General features: G+C 38.2%; 1 protein-coding gene across 1 annotated transcript in view; it reads right to left on the reverse strand.

Moving 5' to 3' along the window:
• Positions 1-20,929, reverse strand: part of ATG4C (autophagy related 4C cysteine peptidase) — an 86,836-nt gene extending 65,907 nt beyond the window's left edge. Inside the window, exon 1 of the mRNA XM_082652951.1 lies at positions 20,829-20,929. The gene's annotated coding sequence lies outside the window, so the exon portion shown is untranslated. The remainder of the gene's footprint in view (positions 1-20,828) is intronic.
• Between the last annotated feature and the right edge of the window lie 268 nt (positions 20,930-21,197).

Consider the following 21,197-nt stretch of genomic DNA (forward strand, 5'->3'; position numbering starts at 1 on the left):
TGGAGAGAAATGGACATATGAAGAAACGTCAAGAAATCATTAGGTCTCGGTGAGAAAATGGATGTGAAAGGTGAGAAAGAGAAATATGTCAAAGATACACCCAGGTTTCTGGCTTGTGAAATTAAATAGTTGGTGACAATCACTTAAATAGGGAACATTAAATTAGGGGGACTTCCCTGGTGGCTCAGTGGTTAAGAATCCGCCTGCCAAAGCCGGGGACACGGTTCAATCCCTGGTCCAGGGAGATCCCACATGCCGCGGAGCAACTAAGCCCATGTGCCACAACTACTGAGCCTGCACTCTAGAGCCCAGAAGCCACAACTACTGAGCCCATGTGCCACAACTACTAAAGCCCACGCACCTAGAGCCTGTGCTCCACAACAAGAGAAGCCATGGCAATGAGAAGCCTGCACACTGCAACGAACAATAGCCCCCGCTCACCACAACTAGAGAAAGCCCGTGTGCAGCAAAGAAGACCCAACACAGCCAAAACTAAATAAAATTTTTTAAAAAATTATTTTAAAAAATAGGGAACATTAGGAGAAGGGCAGGTTAGAGGGAGAAGATCATGAATTGGATTTATGTGGAGTTTGAGATGGCTCTGAGATATAGTAGGGAATCACTCATTTTTATTTAATCACTCGATAAATTATTGCCAGGCACTGTTCTAGGTAGTGCAGATATAGCTTAGGGCAAAGGGAGTAAAATACTTGCTTTCATGATGCTTACATTCTAGACATTCTAGAGAGGGCAACAAGGCAGTTGGATATATAGCTCTGGAGCTCAAAGGTGAGGTTTGGGTGAGAGCTATTAATTTGAGAATTGCTGATATACAAATGAAGAGTTAGAGCTATAAACATGTTTCTCAAGGATTCTGCCTCATCCATGATGGCACCCCAGCCTTGAGGATGATATTCAAAGTCCTTCATGAAATCACATCTGCCCACTTACTCAGCTTTCTCTCTTGCCACTCCCTCACATGCACTATATACTAAAGCCATTTTTAATATTAATATTAAAGCTTCCTAAACTTGACATGCTAATACCTCCATGCCTTTGCATGTGCTCTTCCCTCCACCTACAATGCCTTCCTGCTCACCCTCACTTTTTGACTGTCTTATTATCATGAGTCCCTAAGACCCAGCTTAAGTTTCTCCTCCTCTGGTAAGATTAGTAAAATTTTTACCCTCCTCCCAACCTCAAACTAAGACAGAAGTCCCTCTTCTTAGCTCCTTAGGAGCCTATGTCTTCCTCTATCACAGCACTCATCACACTGTATTGTAATAAATTGCTTCTTACCTGCCTCTTACACCAGACAGTAAACTTTTCAAATGTCCTTAAGTTCTGCCTGGCACACAATTGTTTCTCAAAATGTTTATTAAATGAATCAGTGAACTGATAAATTATGAAAAATAAGCAGTAGTCTTACCTGCTGTAATTAGAATTCTTTAACTGACAACTAAAATAAAGAAAAAAATTTCCTCCCAAAAGTGCATTATTTAACAAAATTTGGAAAAGCAAGAAGGAGAAAAGTTTATAAAATGTGTGATTATATATAGTGCATCCACATGATGGGTTATATATCCATTAAAAATGCTTACAAAGAGTCTGTGAAAATGGGGAAACACTATGCAAAATCTAAAACTTTATGTACTACACAATACTATCTGGGGGCTGAGGGGGAGGTGAAGGAGTAAAAAAAAGTATACCAAATTGCTAACAATAGTTTCCCTGACAAATTGCATATGGCTACTTTTTTTTTTATCACTATTGCTCACCTTTTCCAAATCTTATACAAAGAACACACGTAATTTTTAGAATTTAAAAAGTTTATTTTTAGGGACTTCCCTGGTGGTCCAGTGGTTAAGACTCCGAGCTCCCAATGCAGGGGGCCCTGGTTCTATCCCTGGTCAGGGAACTAGATCCCGCATGCTGCAACTAAGAGCCCACATGACGGAACTAAATATCCCACATGCCACAACTAAAAAGATCCCCAATGCCACAATGAAGATCCCATGTGCCACAACTAAGATGAAGCACAGCCAAATGAATGAATATTAAAAAACATATATAAAGTTTATTTTTAAAAAGCCACCAACCATGAATCTTCTAAATACAAAATGTTTAAAATAAGAGAATGTAAGGAACTTCCATACTGTTCTCCATGTGGCTGCACCAATTTACATTCCCACCAACAGTGCAGGAGGGTCCATTCTTCTCCACACCCTCTCCAGTGTTTAACGTTGGTAGACTTTTGGACGATGGCCATTCTAACCAGTGCGAGGTGATACCTCGCAGTTTTGATTTGCATTTCTCTAATAATTAGCAATGTCAAACATCTTTTCATGTGCCTTTTGGCTATCTGTATGTCTTCTTTACAGAAATATCTATTTAGGTTTTCTGCCCATTTTTTGATTGGGTCATTTGTTTTTTTTATATTGAGCTGTATGAGCTATTTGTATATTTTAGAGATTAATCCCTTGTCAGTCACATAATTTGCAAATATTTTCTCCCAATCTGTAGGTTGTTTTTTCATTTTGTTTATGTTTTCCTTTGCTGTGCATATACTTTGATTTAATTAGATCCCATTTGTTTCTTTTTGGTTTTATCTCCATTACTCTAGGAGACAAATCCAAAAAGATATTGTGATTTATGTCAAAAAGTGTTCTGCCTATGTTTTGGGGGTTTTTTTTGTTTTGTTTTGTTTTATTTTATTTTTTGGCTTCATTGGGTTTTTGTTGCTGCACGTGGGCTTTCTCTAGTTGTGGCAAGTGGGGGCTACTCTTCCTTGTGGTGCACGGACATCTCATCGTAGTGGCTTCTCTTGTTGCAGAACATGGGCTCTAGGCACACGGGTTTCAGTAGTTGCAGCACACAGGCCCTAGAGCGTGCAGACTTCAGTAGTTGTGGCACGCGGGCTCAGTAGTTGTGCCTTACAGGCCCTAGAGCGCAGGCTCGGTAGTTGTGGCAAACGGGTTTAGTTGCTCCACAGCATGTGGGATCTTCCCAGACCTGGAAAGATCAAATCTGTGTCCCCTGCATTGGCAGGCAGATTCTTAACCACTGTGCCACCAGGGAAGTCCCTCTGCCTGTGTTTTCCTCTAGGAGTTTTATAGCATCCGGTCTTACATTTAGGTCTTTAATCCATTTTGAGTTTATTTGTGTGTGTGGTGTTAGAGAGTGTTCTAATTTCATTCTTTTACATGTAGCTGTCCAGTTTTCCCAGCACCACTTACTGAAGAGACTGGAGGTTCTTTAAAAAAACAAAAATAGAACTACCATATGACTCTGCAATACCACTCCTGGGCATATATAGGGACAAAACTAATTCGAAAGATACATTCACCCTAATGTTCACTGCAGCACTATTTACAATAGCCAAGATATGGAAGCAACCTAAATGTCCATCAACAGATAAATGGATAAAGATGTGATACATATATACAATGGAATATTACTCAGCCATAAAAAAGAATGAAATAATGCCATTTGCAGCAACATAAATGGACCTAGAGATTATCATATGAAGTGAAACAAGACAAACATCATATGATATCGCTTATATGTGCAATGTAAACAAAAATGATACAAATGAACTTACATAAAGAACAGAAACAGGGCTTCCCTGGTGGTGCAGTGGTTAAGAATCCACCTGCCAATTCAGGGGACACGGGTTCGAGCCCTGGTCCGGGAAGATCCCACATGCTGCGGAGCAACTAAGCCTGTGTGCCACAACTACTGAGCCTGTGCGCCACAACTACTAAGCCCGTGAGCCACAACTACTGAGCCCACGTGCCACAACTACTGAAGCCTGCGCACCTAGAGCCTGTGCTCTGCAACAAGAGAAGCCACCACAATGAGAAGCCCATGCACTGCAACCAAGAGTAGCCCCCGCTCGCCACAACTAGAGAAAGCCTGCAGGCAGCAACGAACACCCAACACAGCCAAAAATAAATAAATTTATTAAAAAAAAAAAAAGAAAGAACAGAAACAGACCCACAAACAAAGAAAACAAACTTATGGTTACCAAAGAGGAAAGGGGCGGGGGAGGGATAAATTAGGAGTTTGGGATTAACATATACACACCACTCTATAAAAAATAACCAACAAGGACCTACTATATAGCACAGAGAACTATACTCAATATTTTGTAATAACCTATAAGAGAAAAGAATCTGAAAAAATAGACCTATGTATGTATGTATAACTGAATCACTTTGCTGTAAACTTGAAATAACACAACATTGTAAATCAACTATACTTCAATAAAAATGAATAAATTAAAAAATAAAAATAAGAGAATGTACATGCATGTATTTTCTTTCTAAGTCAGAAAGAAAGTAGGCCACAGGGAGGACCTTGGTTCAAAGGGTTCCCAATACCAGCTACCAGGAACACTTTGGACAGTCCTTAGCAACAGTGTGAAAGTCAACATGCCTTTCAAGTGTGCTGGGGGAAAATGAAGACAAAATGAGACATTTTCTATGGGGAAAGTCTGTATATTAGATAAAGACTCCTAAATAAATAAATAAATAAATAAATAACCAAGGTAAGATGCTGTGACAGATACAGAAATTAATGAGACAAATATACTAACCTCAAGGAACTCAGAGTGCAATAAATTGTTAAATTATTCTTTTACTGTTATTTTTACTTCAAACTCCTGCTACTTATAGACTATTTACTCAGAGTAATTTACCCCAAACTTGAAACATTTGAAATGTTTTTGGAACATCTCAACTATTTTATAAGAATTCATTTATTGTCATTGTTATATAGAGTACATGAAAAGAATAAAATTATTATCATAAGGTCAAATTAACTAAGCTGTTATTAGTTTAACAATTCAGTATAGTTACTTTCCATATAACTAAAATTGAATTCTAATCTTCTATAAAGACAGAAACCCACTTTATTTCCATAACAAAAATTTAAATGGCTGTTTCTAAAAATCCTAACTTTTTAGAGCAGAGACGATTTTGAAAGGTGATCCCTCGAACCATATTAGAAAGTACTATAAACTAAAACACTTTAAAAAGGAACCAAAAATTCCTAATGAGGAAAGGATTTTCCTTACTGCATATTAAAACACATTATAAAACTACAGTAATTAAGTTAATACTTAAATTTATTGATCTTATTAGCAAAGGATGACACTGAGTAAAACATAACAGGGAGTACAGAAATAAATCCAAATATATTTGAGAATTTAGTGACTGATACAAGAGATATTTCACATCAGTGAGAAAAGATAGCTGATTTAGTAAATAGTACTGGAATAATAAGCTAGCCAGTTTAAAAATAAAGCTACCTCACACATTATGAATTCTAGACTGATCACAGAATTAAATGCAAATGCAAGCACATGGCATGTTTGCACATACTGCAGGGAAGTATTGATTTAAATATTTTTAACAGTCTTGTAGAAAAGACCTTTCTAAGCACGGTATGCAATACTAGAAATCAGAAAGGAAAATGTAATCACATAAAAAAGAAAACTTCTGTACAGGAAGAAGAAAAAGAAAGCATTAACAAGGTTGACTTGCAATTCATAAATTAAGAAAAAAATCCAATTCATATTGCATAGACAAAGCTTTAATGTCCATAATATATAAAGAGCTCTTAAAAATCAATCACAAAAAAAGGAAAAAAAAAAAGACAAGCATTCCAAAAGAAAAGGACCAATAAACATATGAAAATATTTTCAACCTTACTAGATCAAAGTAATGCACATTAAAGGAATTTAATATATTTTTCATATTCACAAGAGATATTGGCAAGCCTGAGGTAACAAGCATTTTACAAAATTATTTCTCAGATAATAAACTCCTTGAGGGCAGAAAATGTGTCTTGTTCACTACTATATCCTCACACCTAGCATACAGGAGTGCTAGCAGACACAAATGTCTGTTGATGATACATATTATGACCTATATTTATCACAATAAAGAGATATCCATAAAAAGTTTTAAAAAAAGATATCCAGAGAGCATCAAAATATGTGAGGCAAAACTGTAAGAAGAAATAGAATAATCCACTGTTATAACTGGAGTCTTTAACACCTCTCTATCAGAAATGGACACATTCAGCAGGCAGAAAATCAGTAATGACATAATTGAGCTCAAAAGCAGCATCAATCAACAACTACAGACTATCCCTCCAAGGGGCCTCTGTGGGGGGGTGGGGGGAGGGAAACAGCTACAGACTAGACAGCTACAGACTACATCACCTAACAACAGCAGATTACACATTCTTCTCAGGTTCACACAGAATATTCACCAAAACAGACCACATTCTGGGCCATAAAACACCTCTTAACAAATTTAAAAGGATCAAAATCATACAATGTTTGCTCTTACCATGGTGGAGTTGAACTGGAAATCAAAAATGAAAAGATAGCCTAAAAATCCCAAAATACTTGGAGCTTAAACAACATACCTCTCATGGGTCAAAGAAGAAATCTCAAATCTCATGGGTCAAAGAAGGGAAACTGAAAAGTATTTTGAATTAAATGAAAATGAAAAAGTAGTATCAAAATTTGTGGGATGCAACAAACGCATGGCTACAGGGAAATTTATAGCACTGAATGCATATATTAGAAAAGAAATATAAAATTAATAACATAAGCTTCCACCTTAGAAAACCAGAAAAATAAGAGCAAATTAAATCTAAAGTAAGCAGAAAAAAGGAAATAATAAAAATTAGGGCAGAAAAAAAAATCAATAGAGATTGAATGAAACCAATCAATGAAACCAAAACCTGCTTCTTTGAAAAGATCAATAAAACCTATAAGCCTCTAGCCAGGCTAACTAAGAAAAAAGAGAGAAGACGCAAATTACTAATACCAGAAATGAGAGAGAAGGCATCAGCACAGCTCCCATGGAAATAACAATAAGAAATATTATGAACAACTCTATGCTCACAAATTTGATAACCCAGGTGAAATGGACCAAATCCTTGAAAGATAGTCTGCCAAAAGTCACACAAGAAGACAGACAATCTGAATAGGGCTGTATCTATTTTTAAAAGTGAATCAATAATTCATAACCTTTAAAACACAAAGCATCAAGCCCAGATGGCGTCACTGAGTTCTACCATACATTTAAGAAAGAAGTTATGTCCATTCTCTACAATTTCTTCCAGAAGATAGAAGCAGAGGGAATACTTCCAAACTCATTCTATGAAGTCAGTATTACCCCAATACCAAAACCAAAGACATTACAAGAAAAGAAAACTACTGACCAGTATTTCTCATCAACATAGCTGCAAAATCCTCAACTAAATATTAGTAAATCAAATTCAGCAATGCATAGAAGATGCATCTGGGTGCACCTCTTTAGTGGAGTAGGAAGACCCTGAGCTCACCTCCTCCCACAGGCATACAAAAATTACAAATATTTACAGAGCAACTATTGATTATAGACCGGAAGACCAACAGAAAAGATCTTCTACAACTAAAGGTATAAAGAAGTAAACATAGAAGACGGATAGGAGGGGCAGAGACTTAGTAAAGACCCATTCCCCAAGGTGGGTGACTCACGAACAAAATGATAATTACAGTTGTAGAGGTTTCTCCCCAAGGAGCAAGGGGGTCCAAGCCCCACACTGGGGTCCCCAGCCCAGGGGTCCTGCACCAGGAAAACAAGCCCCCAAAAAGATTTGGCTTGGAAAACCAGTGGGGCTTACTTTCGGGAGAGGAAGAGGACTGTGCAAAATAGAGACTCCACTCTTAAAGGACGCACTCAAAACCTCACACTCTCTGGGATCCAGAGCAAAAGCAGTAATTTCAAAGGAGTCTGGGTCAGACCTACCTGCTGGTCTTGGCAGAGAGGCAGGAGGCAAGTGGAGCTCACCCTGGGGACATACACACTGGCAGCAGCCATTTTGGGGAGCTTGTTCTACCGCGAGGACCCCAGTGCTGTCAAGTACCATTTTGGACTCCTCCCTCTCGCTTATTATCTCTGGAACCAAGACCCTCCCACCAGCATGTCACCACCTGTAATGTGATTCCTAAAGGCCATGCAACTAGCCAGGCAGAGACACAGGCTCACACACCAGCAGGCCAGCTACCTTAAGACCCCCCTCCCCCGAGCCCACAGCTGCCACAGGACCTGCGCTGTATAGAAGAGGGCCCAGGACCTGGCCCCACATACCAGTGCACCAGCACTAACCTCAGAACTGCCAGGCCTTGCAGCCAGAGAACCCAGGGCCTGGCCCCACCCACCAGTGGGCAGTCACCAGCCCCAGAACTCCCTGGGCCCAGGCCTTACCCACGAGTGTACCACCACCTCAACTCCAGGACCCCCAGGGCCCTACAACCAAAGACTCTGAGACCCAGCTTCACCCACCAATGAGCAGGCATTAGCCCCAGGACCATCTGGGCCTCGCCCCGCCCCCCACACCAACAGGCTGCTACCAGCTCTATAATCCCCAGGCTCTACAGCCAGATAGTCCAGGATTCAGCTCTACCAACCAGTGGGCTGGCACTAGCCCCAGGACCTCAGACACTAGTGGGTGGGCAACAGCACCAGAATCCCATGGGCTACGGACCCACCCATCAGAGGGCAGACACCAGACCCAGGACCACCATAGCCCCACAGCCTGTCATGTCAGGACACAGCCCACCAACCAGCAGAAAAACACCACCCACAGGACACACTGGGTCCTGGCCCTGCCAACCAGCAAGCCAACACCAGCTCTAGGATATCCTGGGCCCCTCAGCCAGCCTCCCCAGGATCTGGCCCAACACACAAGTGGGTAAAAAATCAGGTTTGGGACACCCCAGACCCTGCAGCCAGCCATGCCAGAAAATGGACCTGACCACCAGTAGGCTGATAATAGATCCAGGACGCCCCAGCCCCACACCAGAACCCAGTTCCCACCCACCAGTGGGACAGCGCTAGCCCCAGGACCCTCTGGGGCTCTGCAGTCAGGTGCCTCATGACCCAGCCCCACCAACCAGCAGCCAACAGCCTCTGCACAAGACAAGGCCTGACAAAGAAACAGACTGGGGACCAGTCATGCCTACCAGACCAACCACAGTAGCCAGCTCACCACAACAGAAGGACCCATGCAGCCCACAAAGGAAGCACCCTTAGACCATATAGCTCCGGTAACTACAGGGGAGTGCACTGCTGGGACGCATAGGATGTCTCCTATACAAGGCCACTTCTCCAAGGCTGGAAACATAACCAACCTACCAAGTACATAAAAATAAAAATAGCAAATTAGGCAAAATGAGAAAACAGAGAAATATTTTGCAAATAAAGTAACAAGATAAAATTTAGAAGAACTAAAGGAAGCAGAGATTAGCAATCTAACCAATAAAGTGGTCAAGGTAATGATCATAAAGATGTTCAAAGAACTCAGAAGAAGATTGGATGAACATAGAGAGAAGTTAGAAGTTTGTAACAAAGAGTTAGAAAATACAAAGAAGAAAGAACAGAGGTAAATACAGTAACTGAAATAAAAAATACAACAGAAGAAATCAACAGAAGACTGCATGATATAAGCAATGGATCAGTGAGCTGGAAAACAAAGTAGTGAAAATCACTAAACCTGAATGGAAAAAGAAAAAGTAATAAAAAGAAACAAGGACAGTTTAAGAGACCTCTGCACAATGACTCACATTCACATTACACGGGTCCCAGAAGAAGAAGAGAGAGAAAAAAAGCAGAGAATGTATGAAAGACATAATAGTTGAAAACTTGCCTAAACTGGGAAACGAAACAGACACAGACGTCCAGGTCCAGGAAGCAGAGAGAGTCCCAAATGAGACCAACCCAAAAAAGACTACAACAAGACACATAGTAATTAAATTGGCAAAAATTAAAGATAAAGAGAACATTAAAAACAGCCAAGGAAGAAGCAACAATCTACAAAGGAACTCCCATTAGGCTATCAGCTGACTTTTCAGCAGAAACTCAGCAGGTCAAAAGGGAGTGGCATAATACATTTAAAGTAATGAAAGGGAAAAACCTACAACCAAGAAGACTCTACCCAGCAAGGCTTTCACTCAGATTTGATGGAGAGATCAAGATTCACAGACAAGCAAAAGCCAAAAGAGCTCAGCTCGACCAACCAGCTTTACAGGAATTGTTAAAGGGACTTCTCTAAATGAAAAAGAAAGGCCACAACTAGAAACATAAAAATTACAAAAGGAAAGCCTCATTGGTAAAGGCAAATATACAATAAAGGTAGTAAACCAACCAAGTACAAAGTTAGTAGGAAGGTTAAAAGACAAAAGTAGTAAAACCACCTATATCCACAATAACTAGTTAGGGATATACAAAACAAAAAGATGTAAAATATGATGTCAAAAACAATAAACGTGGTGGGAGGAGAAAAAATGCAGGGTTGTTAAAATGTGTTTGAACTTAAGAAATCAGCAACTTACAACAATCATATAAATATATAGAGATTGCTATATATAAACCTCATGGTAATAACCAAGCAAAAAACTACAATAGATACACAGAGAAAAAAAAGAAAAGAAAAAAGGTATCCAAATACAACAGTAAAGCTAGTCATCAAATTACAAGGGAAAAGAGCGAAAGAAGAAGAAAGGAACAAAAAGAACTACACAAACAACCCAAAACAGGTAATAGAATGGCAAAAATTACATAGCTATCAATAATTACTTTAAATGTAAATGGACTAAATACTCCAAACAAGGGCAGAGAGTGGCTGAATGGATACAAAAACAAGACCCATACATACGCAGCGTACATGAAACTCACTTCAGATCTAAAGACACAGACTGAAAGTGAGGGGATGGAAAAAGGTATTCTATGTAAATGGACATGAAAGCCAGGATAGCAACACTTATATCAAACAAAATAGACTTTAACAAAGACTATAACAAGAGACAAAGAAGGAGCTTGCATAATGATCAAGGAATCAGTCCAAGAAGTAGATATAACTGTTTTAAATATATAAGCACACAACATATGAGCACCTACATACATAAAGCAAATATTAACAGACATGAAGAAACTGACAGTAACACAATAACATCAATAGTATGGAACTTTAACACCCTACTTACATGAACTGAAAATCATCCAGACAGAAAATCAATTTGGAAAAAGGGGTATAAATGACACATTAGATCAAACGCATTTCAAAGATATATAGAGAACATACCATTCAAAAACAGCCAAATACACATTCTTTACAAATGCACATGGAACTTTCTCCAGGATAAATCAAACGCTAGGCCACAAAACAAGTCTCAGTAAATTTAATAAAATCCAAATTATATCATGAATCCTTTCTGACCAGAATGCTATGAGACTAGAAATCAACTACAAGAACAATACTGCAAAAAAGCACAAACACAAGGAAGCTAAGCAATTTGCTAGTAAACAACCAATGTTTACTAGCATGATTTTGAGGTCACTGAAAAAATCAAAAAATACCTGGAGACAAATGGAAACAAAAACACGACAATCCAAAATCTATAGGACAATAAAAACAAAAATAAACAAACGTGACCTAATGAAACTTAGAAGCTTTTGCATAGCAAAGGAAACCATAAACAAGATGAAAAGACAACCCTCAGAATGGGAGAAAATATTTGCAAACAAAGCAACGGACAAAGGACTAATATCCAAAATATACAAGCAGCTCATGCAGCTCAATATTAAAAAAAACAAAAAACCCAATCCAAAAATGGGCAGAAGACCTAAATAGACATTTCTCCAAAGAAGATATACAGACTGCCAACAAACACATGAAAAGATGCTCAACAACATCATTAATCATTAGAGAAATGCAAATCAAAACTACAATGAGATACCACCTCACACCAGTCAGAATGGCCATCATCAAAAAATCTAGAAACAATAAATGCTGGAGAGGGTGTGGAGAAAAGGGAACACTCTTGCACTGCTGGTGGGAATGTGAATTGGTTCAGCCACTATGGAGAACAGTATGGAGGTTCCTTAAAAAACTACAAATAGAACTACCATATGACCCAGCAATCCCAATACTGGGCATATACCCTGAGAAAACCAAAATTCAAAGAGTCATGTACCAAAATGTTCATTGCAGCTCTATTTACAATAGCCCGGAGATGGAAACAACCTAAGTTCCCATCATCGGATGAATGGATAAAGAAGATGTGGCACATATATACAATGGAATATTACTCAGCCATAAAAAGAAACGAAATTGAGCTATTTGTAATGAGGTGGATAGACCTAGATAGAGTCTGTCATACAGAGTGAAGTAAGTCAGAAAGAAAACGACAAATACCATATGCTAACACATATATATGGAATTTAAGAAGAAAAAAAAAAATGTCATGAAGAACCCAGGGGTAAGACAGGAATAAAGACACAGACCTACTGGAGAACGGACTTGAGGATATGGGGAGGGGGAAGGGTGAGCTGTGACAGGGCAAGAGAGAGTCATGGATATATACACACTAACAAACGTAAGGTAGATAGCTAGTGGGAAGCAGCCGCATGGCACAGGGATATCGGCTCGGTGCTTTGTGACCGCCTGGAGGGGTGGGATAGGGAGGGTGGGAGGGAGGGAGACGCAAGAGGGAAGAGATATGGGAACATATGTATATGTATAACTGATTCACTTTGTTATAAAGCAGAAACTAACACACCATTGTAAAGCAATTATACCCCAATAAAGATGTTAAAAAAAAAAAAAACTACAATGAGATATCACCTCACACCAGTCAGAATGGCCATCATAAAAAAAATCTACAAACAAAAAAGGCTGGAGAGGTGTGGAGAAAAGGGAACCCTCTTGCACTGTTGGTGGGAATGTAAATTGATACAGCCACTGTGGAGAACAGTATGGAGGTTCCTTAAAAAACTAAAAATAGAACTATCACATAACCCAGCAATCCCTCTACTGGGCATATACCCTGAGAAAACCATAACTCAAAAAGAGTCATGTACCACAATGTTCACTGCAGCACTATTTACAATAACCAGGACATGGAAGCAACCTAAGTGTCCATTAACAGATGAATGGATAAAGAAGATGTGGCACATATATACAATGGAATATTACTCAGCCATAAAAAGAAACGAAATTGAGTTATTTGTAGTGAGGGGGATGGACCTAAAGTCTGTCATACAGAGTGAAGTCAGAAAGAAAAAAACAAATACCGTATGCTAACACATATATATGGAATCTTAAAAAAAATGGTTCTGAAGAACCTAGGGGCAGGACAGGAATAAAGACACAGACATAGAGAATAGACTTAAGGACATGGGAGGGGGAAGGGTAAGCTGGGACAAAGTGAGGGAGTAGCACTGACATATATACACTACCAAATGTAAAACAGATAGCTAGTGGGAAGCAGCTGCATAGCACAGGGAGATCAGCTTGGTGCTTTGTGTTCACCTAGAGGGGTGGGATAGGGAGGCTGGAAGGGAGACACAGGAGGGAGAGTATATGGGGATATAAGTATACGTATAGCTGATTCACTTTGTTATACAGCAGAAACTAACACAGCAATATAAAGCAATTATACTCCAATAAATATTTTTTTAAAAAGTCCATAATGTTAAAAATGGAAATCTCTAAGAGATGCAATATCATTTTTTTTAACATTAGGAGAAGCTTTATTTAACAAGGTATGATTTATGTTGAGACTCTATGCTGACATTATGCAATGTCATTTCTACTTTTTTTTTGTACTTGTCTTTATTAAATTGTTTACATCGAGCCTCTTTTAAAATAATAACAGAATTATTCAAAAATAAATCGCTCAAATGAAAAACTTAACATAGGAAATTACAAGTATGTCCAGGTTATGTTAAATTCTAACAAAAACAACTTAAACTGCTCAACTAAGAAATCTACAGAGAAGACATCCTATTATAAAGTTCCTAAACAGTCTATGAGAAAGATAAAAATGCTGAGACAAAGTGCTTTTTTCCCTTTTAAGATAAACAACATTATTCTTGTGTTTCTCAAAGACATCAGATTCAGCTATTTAGTCATTTACAAAACTTAACTTCCTCAACGTAGTTCCCCAGAACAGCTTTAGCTGAGTAAAAGGACTTGGAGGCTACCCCTTGTTAACTCATAATTTTTTTTTCTCCTAAAAATAAATGTGGTGAGATCTGGAAAGAGGAAAAAGCATAAATTAATACTTGCATCCATTCAGTCTACTAAAATATTTTCTTTAAATGAGTCTCAGGTATGAATAGGGAATATAGTTAATAATTACATAATATCTTTGGATGGTGACATACTGTAACTAATTGTGGTGATCATTTTAAAATGTATAAAAATACCAAATCACTATGTTAATAGGAACTAACATAGTGTTTAGGTCAATTATACTTCAAAAACAAACAAACTCATAGAAAAAGACATCAGATTTCTGGTTACCAGAGGAGGGGATGGCAGAGGGGGAGTTGGATGAAGGTAGTCAAAAGGTACAAACTTCCAAAAAAAGAAAAAAGTATAAACTTCCAGTTATTAAAAAAAAAAAGTTACAAACTTCCAGTTGTAAGATAAATAAGTACTAGGGATGTAATTAACATGATAAATATAATTAGCACTGCTGTATGTTATATATGAAACTTAAGAGGGTAAATCCTGAGTTCTCTTCACAATAATTTTTTTTCTATTTCTTTAATTTTGTATCTATATGAGATGACAGATGATTACTCAACTTACTGTGATAATCATTTCATGATGTATGTAAGTCAAATCATTATGCTGTACATCTTAAACTTATACAGTGCTGTGTGTCAATTATACCTCAATAAAGCTGGAAGAAAATGTATATAATAATTTTAAAAAATCAATGAAGAAAAAAATTTTTTCTTTTTGTTTGCCAGGGAAAGGCAAGACAAACAGTACTTTTAGTTTAACTGTAAAAGAAAAAACACATACAAATGAAGAAACCACAATTCTAAACTATCCTCACCTACAAATTCCCTTTCCAAAAGTTTCCTGATTTAAAAAAAAAAATTAGAAATGAATTAAAATTCACTAGTCTATCAATTATAAAGTGAAGAGATGATTTACCCATTATCCAGTATATTTCAATCTCCTGTGATACCTAAAATACATGGTTTGACTGCTCCAGGAAAAAAAAAAATGATACGCCAAAACTCTTGGTTATTTTATGTAGTGTTATCAGAGCCTCAGTCTAAAAAACCATCCAAATAACATTCTCCACAATTTCCAAATACTTTTTAGAAGGGATTTATGGTTTATTTCTTAAAACTTCAGAGAAATTGGTAACACTTTTTTCAAGTAGACATTCTTCACTAACGCATACTACAACAAATTTTATCATCCACCATTTCCATATTTCTGTTTGCTGTTTACATTCTGATGATTCCAGTTTTAATTTAAAAATAATAGCATTAAAGAGGAGAAAACTCTTTACCTCAGTAAACATAGATAAAGCCACTAGATGAGGTTCATTCCTCAACTTTATTGTTAATGATTTGAAGTGCAGAGTGAAGACTAAACAGAGCTGTTTTGGAAGACAGAACTACAACATTCGATATGAAAATCATCGGTTGAGACCCAAATGTCATTTTTAGAGAGTCACTTTTCTAACCACAACCACACATTAAGATAGTCGATAAATTATAAATTGATAAATGTAAACAGTACTCAAATCGATGTCCTTGAAGAGCAGATAAGGATAATCAGCCTCCCCCATACGGCAATAAATAGAATATTTTATCCACTGAGGATTTAAAGCCAGTAAAAACTGACAGAACTTTAGGGAACTGATTCTACAGAATATATCTCAGTCACGCAGCACAACCAATAAAAACACTGCAGGATTCCAGGATTTGTGTATGGTTGGGCATCTTCCCCAAATGGTATTCTGCAGCAAAAGAAATATAGATATTGATTTCGAATTTTTGATGTGCTTTTAACTATCCCATCAAATAAATTGACCTGTGAGGAAGTTTTTCATCTACTGTAACCTTTTCTACCTGTTTGCATTTTTATTAACAAATATCAATCCCGGGCTTCCCCGGTGGCGCAGTGGTTGAGAGTCCGCCTCCCGGTGCAGGGGACACGGGTTTGTGCCCTGGTCCAGGAGGATCCCACGTGCCGCGGAGCGGCTGGGCCCGTGAGCCATGGCCGCTGAGCCTGCGCGTCCGGAGCCTGTGCTCCGCGATGGGAGAGGCCACAGCAGTGAGAGGCCCGCGTACCGCAAAAAATAATAATAGTAATAAATAAAATGCTATAATAATTAAGAGAAATATTTTTCCACTTCCAATGAGAACATTCACACATGAAAAAAATCACAGGGTAACACACAGTCATAACTGGCATTCTTCAAATACAAAGAACAAGGACATACAAATAACATAAATCTTTCTATTCTGGGTGTCAATACAGGAAAACGCCATATTTTTTAGGAATGAGTTAAAGTACCCTGAACAATTATGTCTATTGTTAAAGATTAATGCTTGAATTGTATCATCAGTCAAAAGAAGAGCACTGTTTAAAATGTTCACAAACATAATTGTTTTGGCTTACAAATGGAATTGTTTGATGACATTTTCCTCGTTTCTAATTTTAAACAGTAAAAAATTATATCAATTTGAAAAAAAGAGCTACAAATTTAAAGCCTTATAAAGATAAAAACTGCATATTCTCTATCTGATATAACTATCCTAGAGCTCCCTATTACTATATATTATGATAAAGTTTTAAATTATTATGTCTACTTTAGTAGTTTTACAGATAACCGATTTTACAGAAAGAGTCTATTAAAAAGTAGTTTAGTAGGAACTTAAATATATTTTAAATTGATAACATAATCACAGAAGAAATAATTCAAATACCTTTGAACACCCGCTTTCTTTGACTATATATCTTTAGTGGGATATATTATAAGGACATAAAGTGGCAAAGAAATCTTTACTTGGTAAATCTGTTGCAGGAGGGAGTATCAGTATAGCAATTCCAAAACTATCATATGTGTGTGTAGGGCAGATTAAATGAGTAAATATATTGATATGGTTGAGAATCAGAATTCTCCCTGTAGGAAAAGGGAGATACAAATATGAACTGAGGAAAGGTAAAGATGAACTCTGTGATTCTGAACTTGAATTGAAGGTATCCTATAAAATCATGATTTCTTTTAAAAAATGTGTGTGTATGTGTGTAACCATTTAAAGGGCCTAGAAGCAACAACAGTAGTAGTAGTGAGTATATTCAATGCCCAAATTTTGGTTTCTAAGTACCATTTTCCACTAAAATGAACAAGGGCTCCACTGTTAAACAGTTGATTCCAAGTAGAATATACAAGGTAAGCCTGGAACACCTTATTGTACAAAGAAGTAAGAAGGTGCCCAAATACCAATGTGGACATATGCAAAGGCCACAGGAACTAGTTTGAAGGGCCTAAACAAATTTGAGATAATTCAGTCATCAAAAAGAATAATGGTAACAGATCATCACATCGGATACGTTTTTTAAAAAGGAATCCTTGGGTACATAGAGGTACTAAAATAAAAGGAGAGGGACTTCCTTGGTGTTCCAGTGGTTAAGGATCCGCCTTCCAGTGCAGGGGACGAGGGTTCGATCCCTGGTCAGGGAACTAAGATCCCATAGGCCACCAGGCAGCTAAGCCCATGCGCTCTGGAGCTCATGTGCCACAACTAGAGAGAAGCGCACACGCCTCAACAAAGAGCCCACGCACCACAACTAAGACCCAATGCAGCCAAATAAATAAATAAAATTTTTTTGTATCTTCCTTTAAAATAAAATAAAAAGTGAGAGGAGGAATATCTCTTCTTTAAAGAAAATAGCCAGCAAACATATGTAGAAGGATTGAGAGAACTGGAAAACCATTATTTGGCAACAACCAATGCAATGATTTATTCAGGCAAGGTTTATCAATGGCTACTAAAACCACCGTATAGAAAAAAAATTGTTGGAAAACAGAATATCTAATGATAAAGTATCACCTCCACAGATTAATCGTTAAGTATAAAAGGGAAAAGACACCTTTAAAATGTAGGAATCTGGTTAACCTAAGTGATCAACCTTAACATCACCAATAAATGGACAAATTATCATTACATTACTCTTGATGTGATCAAATGGAAAGTTTACAATAACTACCATGTAACAGTCTTGAAAAAAAAACTATTTAGCCTGAAACTGTGAAGAAACAATCAAATTCATTTTGTGAGGCATTCTACAAAACAATTGGCCTAGACTTTTCAAAAATGTCAATGTATTGAAACACCAAAAAAAAAAAAAAAGGAAGGGGCTTTCCTGGTGGCGCAGTCGTTGGGAGTCCGCCTGCCGATGCAGGGGACGCGGGTTCGTGCCCCGGTCCAGGAAGATCCCACATACCACGGAGCGGCTGGGCCCGTGAGCCATGGCCGCTGAGCCTGCGCGTCCGGAGCCTGTGCTCTGCAATGGGAGAGGCCACAGCAGTGAGAGGCCCGCGTACCACAAAAAAAAAAAAAAAAAAAAAAAGTAAGGAAGATAGGAGGAAAAAGAAAAGGTGAGGATTGTTCTACATAAAAGAAAACAGAGAGATATGACAACCAAATACAATTCAATGAAATCTCTTACTCAATTCAGTGTTATTTTCCTAAAAAGCTATAAGAGACATTACTGGAACATCCGGGTAAATCTGAATTTTTTCATATGGCCTATACATTAGATAATATTATCATATCAAAATTAAATTATTTGGGTATGCTAATGGCATTATGGTTATGTAGAAGGATGTCCTAGTTCCTAGGCGATGCATGATGAAGTATTTAGAAGTATCATGATGTTTCCACCTTACTTTCAAATGCTTCAGCAAGGAAAAAAAAAGTGTACATTTGTGTGTGTGTGTTAGAGAAAAAGCAAAAAAGCAAAAGAAGCATAATGTTAACAACTAGTGAGTCTAGGTAAAGGATATACAGGTATTTGTTGTACTACTCTTTAAACTTTTTTGTATAGGTTTGAAACTTTCAAAAGAAAAAAAGTTGGGGAAAAAAGTAGGATGGAAATTAAATCGACTTTAGAGCAGCTGATCAGACTTTATAACATTTAACTACTTCTTCACCCTATCCATAAGACCTAAAAGCCAGTACAAAGTTCAGACAGGTTGGACTAAAAATGAAAGTAATAATCCTAACAAATAATAAGTAATTATAAGCCAATCCATCATTAACTTCCAATTATAGCTGTAGACTAACCATAATCTCTGATGAGAATTCTGTGAAAGATGACATGTGCTGACTCACCTAGGACAATTGTGAATACACAAAAGCTGTCTTGTATAACATTTTCTCCAAATCCAAATATGACTACCAAACTACTGAGACTGTGCTCTAGAGCCCGCGAGCCACAACTACTGAAGCCCGCGTGCCTAGAGCCCGTGCTCTGCAACAAGAAGCCACCACAATGAAAAGCCCGCGCACCACAACAAAGAGTAGCCCCCGCTCACCACAATTAGAGAAAGCCGGCGCACAGAAACGAACACCCAACGCAGCCAAAACTAAATAAATTAAATATATATATATAGAGAGAAATATCTCATAAACAATCACAACAAATAAACTTTTCAATATATTTGTATTCCATTTTACAGAAAAATGAGCATCAGTTAAATGGTTTTTAAACTCTTTTTACTAAACTATAATAGTTCTCATATTGGCTACTTTTTAACTTTAAACACGTCCCAAAATTTTACAGTGAAAGAACTGATAATTAATTCAATACAGCATCAGATTATTCGACTAATTAGAAACTCTCCCTTGTTCAGGGAAGACACTTTATTTACTTGTAAATTGGTACACACACAGACTTTACCTTTCAAAAGCTTTTCTAATCCCTCTGTGTATTTTCAATGACTCACAATCTAATTACAAATCATAAACAACTAAGGAGGAAAGAGCATTCCCTTGTGTCTATCTGCTATTAATTGACACAAAATCATCGCAAAAATTCTACTGGGGACATATGTTTCGAGTAGGAGAAGGGAAAAAAATCCCATCTAAGTTAATTCAGATACAAAAAGCTGTAGGACGAGGTATTCTCCTCTAACCATAGGGTAGCAGTGAATCCCCCTTGTGGGAGAATAATCAATACAAAACAAAAATGTAAGCCAAATAGATCTTAAGTATAAACTTCATAAGCAGAGTCATGCTTGGCTGTTCGTCTCGTATTCACCAGTCATCATAAGAATGTGTTTGAACATCCAACCTAAAAAGCCCTGACATGTGGATGGAAGTCGAAGAGTTGAGGATGAGTAAGAAACAAATAAAGTGATTAAACGTTAATGTCTGAATGGAAAAGCATTAAGATATTCAGGCAAATGTGTTAAGAGTCTGAAGCAGTAACAAAGGCCTAAAAAGGGATAAAGGAGTTAGGAATGAGAAGATTGAGATCTTGAGAATCTGATTTGGGGGGATTTTTTTTTTTCTCTTTTCTGTTCTTTTTTTAACGGAGAGAAATAGGGAAGGAGTTAAATGGATGCTATAGCTTAGGGACTACCGATCGTGCCTGAAACACGTACGAAAAGCCTCTAGGAGAGGGGGAACAGCTGCCCACAGGAAGGCTTACGGTTCGTTAGCTCTGGAGACCAGGAAGGGCAAGGAGTCAGAAAACAAATTACACCAGAAACAGAGATGAGGGAGGCACCGAAACCCTCAGAGAGCCTAAACTGTTGGCTACTGGGTCTCCACTGAGGGCAGGAGCCCCCAAGAAACCCGGTCATTTGGAAGGACCAGAGACACTAAGTCCCAACCTCCTCTGAGGCTAGCGGAGTCAGAGGAACCTCAAGTCGACCCCTCACCGAAAAACCGAAAACAGAACTGGAGAAATGTAAACAACGTGCAGGAGCCACCAACCGGGAAATGTTCCAGCTCCACCAGCAGCCGCCACAAAAGCAGCCGCCACACACGCAGACGCCCCGACCTCAGCGCCGCAGCTGCAGGCACCTCGAGCTCCCCGGCCACCGTAGTAAGAGAAACGCCCCACCCCCTTCAAACCCAGTAGGTCAGCCACTTCCGGGGCACTAACGCCTATTGATTGGCAGCAACAGTAGCAGCGGCCTACAGGTCCCCGGTCCGTTTACTTCATCCTTTTTTCGTCCTGTTTGCCGCCTCAGACTCTAAGTCACCAATATAGCAAGAGCAGAACCAAGAGAAAGTATCCATCTATAAGTGGTGTCTCCGATAGACAAACTACATTATTCCTGCCATGACTTCCTGCTGAAC

Source organism: Grampus griseus (assembly GCF_964374135.1).
Source record: "Grampus griseus genome assembly, chromosome: 1".
Classification (NCBI taxonomy): domain Eukaryota; kingdom Metazoa; phylum Chordata; class Mammalia; order Artiodactyla; family Delphinidae; genus Grampus; species Grampus griseus.